General features: G+C 44.7%; 1 long non-coding RNA gene across 2 annotated transcripts in view; it reads left to right on the top strand.

Annotated features, from left to right (window-relative positions):
* Positions 1–1,953: 1,953 nt before the first annotated feature.
* Positions 1,954–6,586, top strand: part of LOC125630121 (uncharacterized) — a 29,852-nt gene continuing 25,219 nt past the window's right edge. For both annotated transcript variants that reach the window (XR_007354566.2, XR_012664373.1), the window contains exon 1: positions 1,954–2,066. This is a non-coding gene — a long non-coding RNA (uncharacterized LOC125630121). The remainder of the gene's footprint in view (positions 2,067–6,586) is intronic.

The raw sequence follows: 6,586 nt of genomic DNA, 5'->3' as shown, positions 1-6,586 counted from the left end.
GGACTGCGGTTTTAGACAAATCTGTGTTCATGTCCTCATCACCGAGCTTCTGTCGCCTCCTTGCCTGGTTTTTCAGGTGCTGGTTCTGCATAAACTGCACGATAATGCGTGAGGTGTTTACAATGGTCATAACTGCTGCGGTGAGCTGAACGGGCTCCATGCTTGCTGTGCTATGGCGTCTGCTTGGGCAATCCAGGGAAAAGGGCATAAGATGATTGTCTGCTGTTGCTTTCACGGAGGGAGGGAGGGTTGACTGATGACATTTACCCATAACCATCCGCGACAAATTTTTGGCCCCATCAGGCATTGGGAGCTCAGCCCAGAATTCCAATGAGCAGCAGGGACTGCGGGAACTGTGGGATAGCTACCCACAGTGCACCACTCGGAATGTCGACGCTTGCCACGGTACTGTGGACACACACCGCTGAATTAATGTGCTTAGCATGGATGCATGCACTCGGCTTTATACAATCTGTTCCCAAAAATCGACTTCTGTAAAATCGGAGTACTTTCGTAGTGTAGACATGGCCTAAGTAGCCTCAGTGAAGCATTTGGACAGCTTCTTGAGAAAGGACTATTCTCAGTAAGTGCCCAGTCAAGAAACATTTAACTGACAATGGACTTTGGGAGATGCCAATCCACATCTGAGCTGGGAACATTCAAACTAACATGTAAACAATGGCGTCAGCTTGTAAAAAGCTGACTCATTCATGGACATGTGACTTGCCCAGGTGGCTAAAAACTCCATCTTGTTGCTGTGACTTTGCACAGAAGAACAAAAGGGTTTCCACCCACAAGAGAGAGAATATAAAAGGCCCTGGAAGCCTCTCCATTTTGTCTTCTTCTGGCTCAAGAGATGGCCTCTCCACCCCAAAGAGATGCCTGAAAGAAACTGGAACAAAGGTCTGTAACTACGGGAGTGTCAGTGATTACTGGACCCAGACCATAAGCCACAATGTTGATCTGAAAAGGATTGGGCCCAGAGTAGCAAGGAGTCTAGTCTGTGAGAGAAGCTTATTGGGACATCTCTGAGGGTGAGATTTACCTGTATTCAGTTTCCTACTGTATTAGGCTTAGACTTGCGTGTTTTGTTTTATTTTGTTTGGTAACTTACTTTGTTCTGTCTGTTATTACCTGGAACCACTTAAATCCTACTTTTTATATTTAATAAAATCACTTTTGCTTATTAATTAACCCAGAGTAAGTAATTAATACCTGGGGGAGCAAACAGCTGTGTATATCTCTCTATCAGTGTTATAGGGGGCGGACAATTTGAGTTTACCCTGTATAAGCTTTAAACACAGTAAAACAGATTTATTTGGGGTTTGGATCCCATTGGGAGGTGGATGTCTGGGTGCTAGAGACAGGAGCACTTGCTAAGCCATTTTCAGTTAAATCTGTAGCTTTTGGGGCATGGGTCAGACCCTGGGTCCGTGTCGCAGCAGGCTAGCGTGTCTGACTCAACAGGGCATGGTTCTAAAGGCCCAAACTGGCAGGGAAAATGGGCTCAGAGGTAGTCTCGGCACATCAGGTGACAGTCCCAAGGGGGTCTCTGTGACCGAACCCGTCACAGTAGTAAAAAGGAAATGCTATTACTCCTTGCAGAAACAGGTTATAATTTGCATGATGTTTTTCACTCTGTATCAGCTTCAACAAGCCCCAGAGAGACATGTTTTCATCTGTCCATAACAATGCAGCAGCCTCCAAGGGCTCCTATCAGATTTGTGTAAGGGTTCCTATTTCTGACTTAAGTGGCCTGTTCCTGTCGGGGATTGTCTGTCACTGGACCACAGCGACAGACTGACACGTGTTTGCGTCTTTGCTTGTGAATGGAGCCCTGTGCTTTTCGCAGCTACAGCAGCAGGCATGTGAGATCAGTTCTATTCTGGTGATAATGGGCTGTTTCCCTGGCCCTGCCATACCCTGCATGTGTAGTTGTCTGTAGCCTTTCTCTGACTCACAGTGGAAAACCAGTGCACACCTATGTGTTCCATGACAGACACACCCACTCTATCACAAATATTGAGTGACTCCCTGAGCAGTAGCAATAAAGGATTCCAACAAAGGTAAGATTCGTGGCTGAGATGGTGGTGTGTGCAAGTGAAGGGACTATCTTTATCTGAAGGAATATTTTTTTTCTGTTGCTGTTGCCCTCAATGGGAGCTGTATTTGTTGTTTATTTGATGGCTTTTTCCCTAGTTCGACCCCTCCCCTTCCATCTTTTTGGGGGAGGCTCTGGATTGTCATCTCCCCCTGACTTTGGAAAGCAGTCCACTCAGGTGGACGCTCTTGGTATGGCAATGGGGAGCCCCGGGGTTCTCTTTCCTTCCTCACTCTTTCCACCTCCTGCTCCCAAGGTTTGTTTTTTAGGGGGCATGGTAGCTGGCTCCGCTCCCTGCTGGGAGACTGGCAGACTCTGCTCCCCACCAAAATGCCTGAGATTTTATTGGACTCCAGCTGTGCTGTCCAGTGTGGCATGTTGTCCTCCTTGTGTTTACTATTGATTATGTACTTAGCCTTCAGGCTGCCATGGCTGGGAGAGAGGCGAGTGAGTGAGCATGAGGGAAAAGCTTGCTTGCTTTCTCACAGAAGTTTTCTGGAGCCTCGTTTTTCTCCAGTTCACTATTCCTGATGTCAGCGGTTAATAAATATGGGCTGAGATAAGAGCATATCCTGGAGGGTCAGAGACAAATCTGGTTGAAAACAAGGTTGTGCCCATCCTTACTTGAGCTGGGCAAATAGAACAAAGTAGTCATGAATGTTCTTGTGACTAATGTCTGCCCATGGACTTCACTGGTGATTGGGATCTGTTTTATTCACACACATGTAGGTGAACTGGCTTTGACTCCCCAATCTGCTCACAGAACAGAAGCTGTCATGCGTACCAACATGAATAAATAGGCATGAGAGTATTCACACTGGCCGTGCTTTCATGGCCATTTTGAGGAGCTCTTTTTCCAAGCTGCACAGTAGACTCCTCACAGTTACGTATGTTCACAGATAACTGGCGACCAGAAAAGGAGATTCCATCTGCTCACAAAACATAAGGCATCCAATCAGGGAACATATATTCTATCATGTGACTTAAATGATCCATTGCTTGGTGTGAACAATGCCTAAGGAATAAAATAATCTCAGCAAGCAGTTCACAAATACTCCATATGCTAAAATTTGTCCACACAAACTATTTGTCAACCCATTGTGAATAACAATCACATCTGTAAACGTTCAACCTGTTCATGGATAATCCAGGAACAGAAAAAGAGACTGTTTGTCAGATAATTTATCTGCAGTGAATGATTTAACCAGCTTTAATCATATGTGACAGCAACTTGGAGTGTGCTGTTTTGGTCAATACATTTGAATTAGTCTCTTCTGCTAGGGGGTGGGTCTGTCATGTCACTATACCAAGGTTCAAGGATGGTCTGTGTTATTTCTTTGCTCATCCTGTGACCATCAGCAACATCCTCTCCCCTCACCCCAGTCCACAGACATGCCCATAGCTCCCTAGAATAGCCTGCATTTCTGTTTATATGAGCATGTATCGTGCAGAATCGTAAAAAGTAGAGCTAGAAAAGAGCTGTTAAGTGAGATATACATCATCTACCTCTGGTCATTTGCAGTGTTCTCCTTAGTGAATATTTCCTAGTGTTTTATCTGGTCAAATTTTGTATGCCTGGAGTGCTAGGGTTTGTTACACAGTGCAATAGAATTGTGTTGTCAGTGAGCTTTCCTTTCAGATATTCAGCCAAAATGTTTCATTTTTGACCAGATCAACAATATTTACAATAGGGGCAGGGAATAACCTAGACAAATGCAAGCTATTCAATCGGGGCTGCGGGGGGGGGAGGGGGGGGGAGGGGGAGTAATCTGAAATGGATCTTCAATGGGAGGGCAATAGCTGGAAAGCAGTAATGCTGAATGAGAGCTGTGTGGAGTGGACAGCAAACTCGCAATCTGATATGCTAGCAAACCCCCCTCCCAACAGATTCTGGACTATGGATCAGTATGTAGAGGACTGCATTACTGGGGGGAAGATGAGTCTGTCCCTGAGATAACACAGCACCTCACATACCGGCTTCAGTGGTGGGTGCCAAATAGCCATTGATAAAGTGGGAGGAACTGAGCAAAGAACAACTAAAATGATTAATGGGTCTGGCACGATTTTCTCTCTCTCTCTGCAGGTTAAATAACTGAAGGCTGTGCACAATGTTTAGGCCCCACTCTTTAAGAAAACATTTTTCCCAGCAGTCAAGTACATGCTTAAAGGCTTTCCTGATCTGGGGCTACAGCTTGGCCAAGTGATGATAAAGTGGGTGGCATGTTAACTACAGTATCTGAAGAGTGTAAACACTGATATAATGCAGCGCCTGTGGGCGGGTGGGTTGTCGACAGCAGGGATCTAACCAGTGACCCCTGGATATATTAAAATCATGAGCTTCCACTTCCTGAACTGAAAGACCCAGCAGACTCTTAAATGCCTGCCAGTGCCAGCCATCCCCTAGAAGGGAAAGAGAGCCAGGCTACATAAGTATGGGTGACACCAAGAAGGGATAGGGGTGAGGAATGCAGTAGAACTTGAAGAAATATGATGAAAGTGAGTGAAGGTGCGTTAGAATATTGGGAGGAAAACACCCCTACTGCTGAGGACTTTGAGCCTTTCCAGTAAAATAGTGGATGCTCCATTACTGAAGTCATTTAAAACTGGATTGGACATAGCAAGAAGACCAACAAGATAATGAAACTAGGTGTGTTTTTATGTATTTTACTGGGAGCAGCAATGACTGCTGTAATGTTAAGGTTGTGTAGTAGTTTTCATTCTAGCCCCGCATTTTCAGGTGCTCAGAACTAACTGAAACTTCCATTTTTCAGGCTGTAATTTCCCAGGGTTGGTCTCTGTTGGAATGTGCATTTTTCTGGAAAGTTTGAGGAAATGTGCTTCAGAATGAGGAGAGTGGTATAAATACTTTCTCCTTCATCCACAAAATTCTTGCAACTCTTTTAACAGCCTTGCAACCCAAAAGCAGCTGAGAACAGAAAGTTGAAACTTGGCAGGGAAATAGGTGCTCACAAAAGAGAAGTGCCTTGGCTTGCCCCAGGAAAGTTGGTTTTGGTTTGGCCTCATTTTGATTTCTCTCAAGTCATACTGAGCATGTACAATATTTTTTGCTAAGCTCAAAGTGCAAAGCTGAAGAAGGTTTTGCTGCGTTAGTGGTTGGGATCACTGCATAATGACAAGTCTAGGAAAGTGTACTATGGACTTTGCAAGACACAAGGAGGAGCCCTGGCCTTACTCCTGTGGCCCTTGTAAGGAGCAAAGAGATGGAGAGTGTACTTTGCAAGGCGGACAGGAGAGCACACTGCTCTGATACACTTAAAGAGCTGCAGCTGCTAACGCTCACAGGCGAGGCACTCTCTGCTCAGGTGTTCACAGGATGGGACCCTTTTCCTGGGCTTATAAGGGGCAAGGCATTAGGGGCATGGGACAGAACTCTTGAGTCTAGCCAACTAGGCCCAGATCCTCAAAGTAGTTAGGCAGCTAACTCCCAGGGAATTGGTGCTTAAATACCTTTTAGGCTCTGGGTCATAGTTCCCAAGTCTGGCATTTATATGCATTATGGGTAACTTTGTGTAGGAGTGTTAAAGTCCTGGAGAATGACATGGGAGATTACTAGCCTTACAGTAGATGGTCTTGAAGCTTTATACACATGGATCCCACTGTAGGTGAATGGCTAGCAGATGGGCAATAGGAAATATGTAAATAACTGTAGACAGCCCTCTCAAACCGCGCATCTGCTCTAGAAGCTGCCTTAATAGAACAGCGATTGGTAAACGTATGAACTAAACTACAAGTAGCTGCCCTACAGATCTCAGAAATAAGGCTAGCAGAAAGTCTCTAGCCTGAGAGGGAAGAGGTAGTTTGTTGAATGCAGTCTGTAACCCTTTTTGAGAGTCTTTGAGGGGAAATAGCCTGTCCCGTAGACTTATCACCAAAAGGTGAAGTCTGGATGATTTACGATATGGATTTGTTCTGGAAAGATAGTCATAGGTAGCCCTGAGAATGTTTAGTGTGTAGAGATTAGTCTCTGTAGCAGAGTCATGAGCTTTAGGAAAAAATGACTGGTAAATGCATAGATTGATCTATAGAAAAATCCCAGACCACTTCTGATTTAATAATAACAACAACTTTGGATGTGGCCTGACAGTAATCCTATCTTTCTGAAAAATGGTATCCAGAGCACTTGCCATCAAAACCTGCATTTCACTTACCCTGCAAGCTGAGGAGATGGTGACCAAAAAAAAAAGAAGCCATTTTAACAGAGGGGAGATATAGTGAACCTGATGTAAAGGGTTAAAAAGGAAGGGTGTATTAAAGATAGGGGCACTATAGTCAAGTCCCAGGTAGGGAATGGCTCTTTAACTGGTAGAATGTATGAAGTGGGCTCACTAAGAACATAGACTGTTAAGTGGGGGAAAATTGTAGGGTGGGGGATATGCAGACACCGTGGTAAGATTAACTCCAACATTATTAATCAAGAGTCCTGAGTTTCAATGACAATAAATAATCCAAAATAGAAGGACTAGA

Source organism: Caretta caretta, chromosome 1 (genome assembly GCF_965140235.1).
Source record: "Caretta caretta isolate rCarCar2 chromosome 1, rCarCar1.hap1, whole genome shotgun sequence".
NCBI lineage: Eukaryota > Metazoa > Chordata > Testudines > Cheloniidae > Caretta > Caretta caretta.
This window is presented reverse-complemented; position numbering and strand designations above follow the sequence as displayed.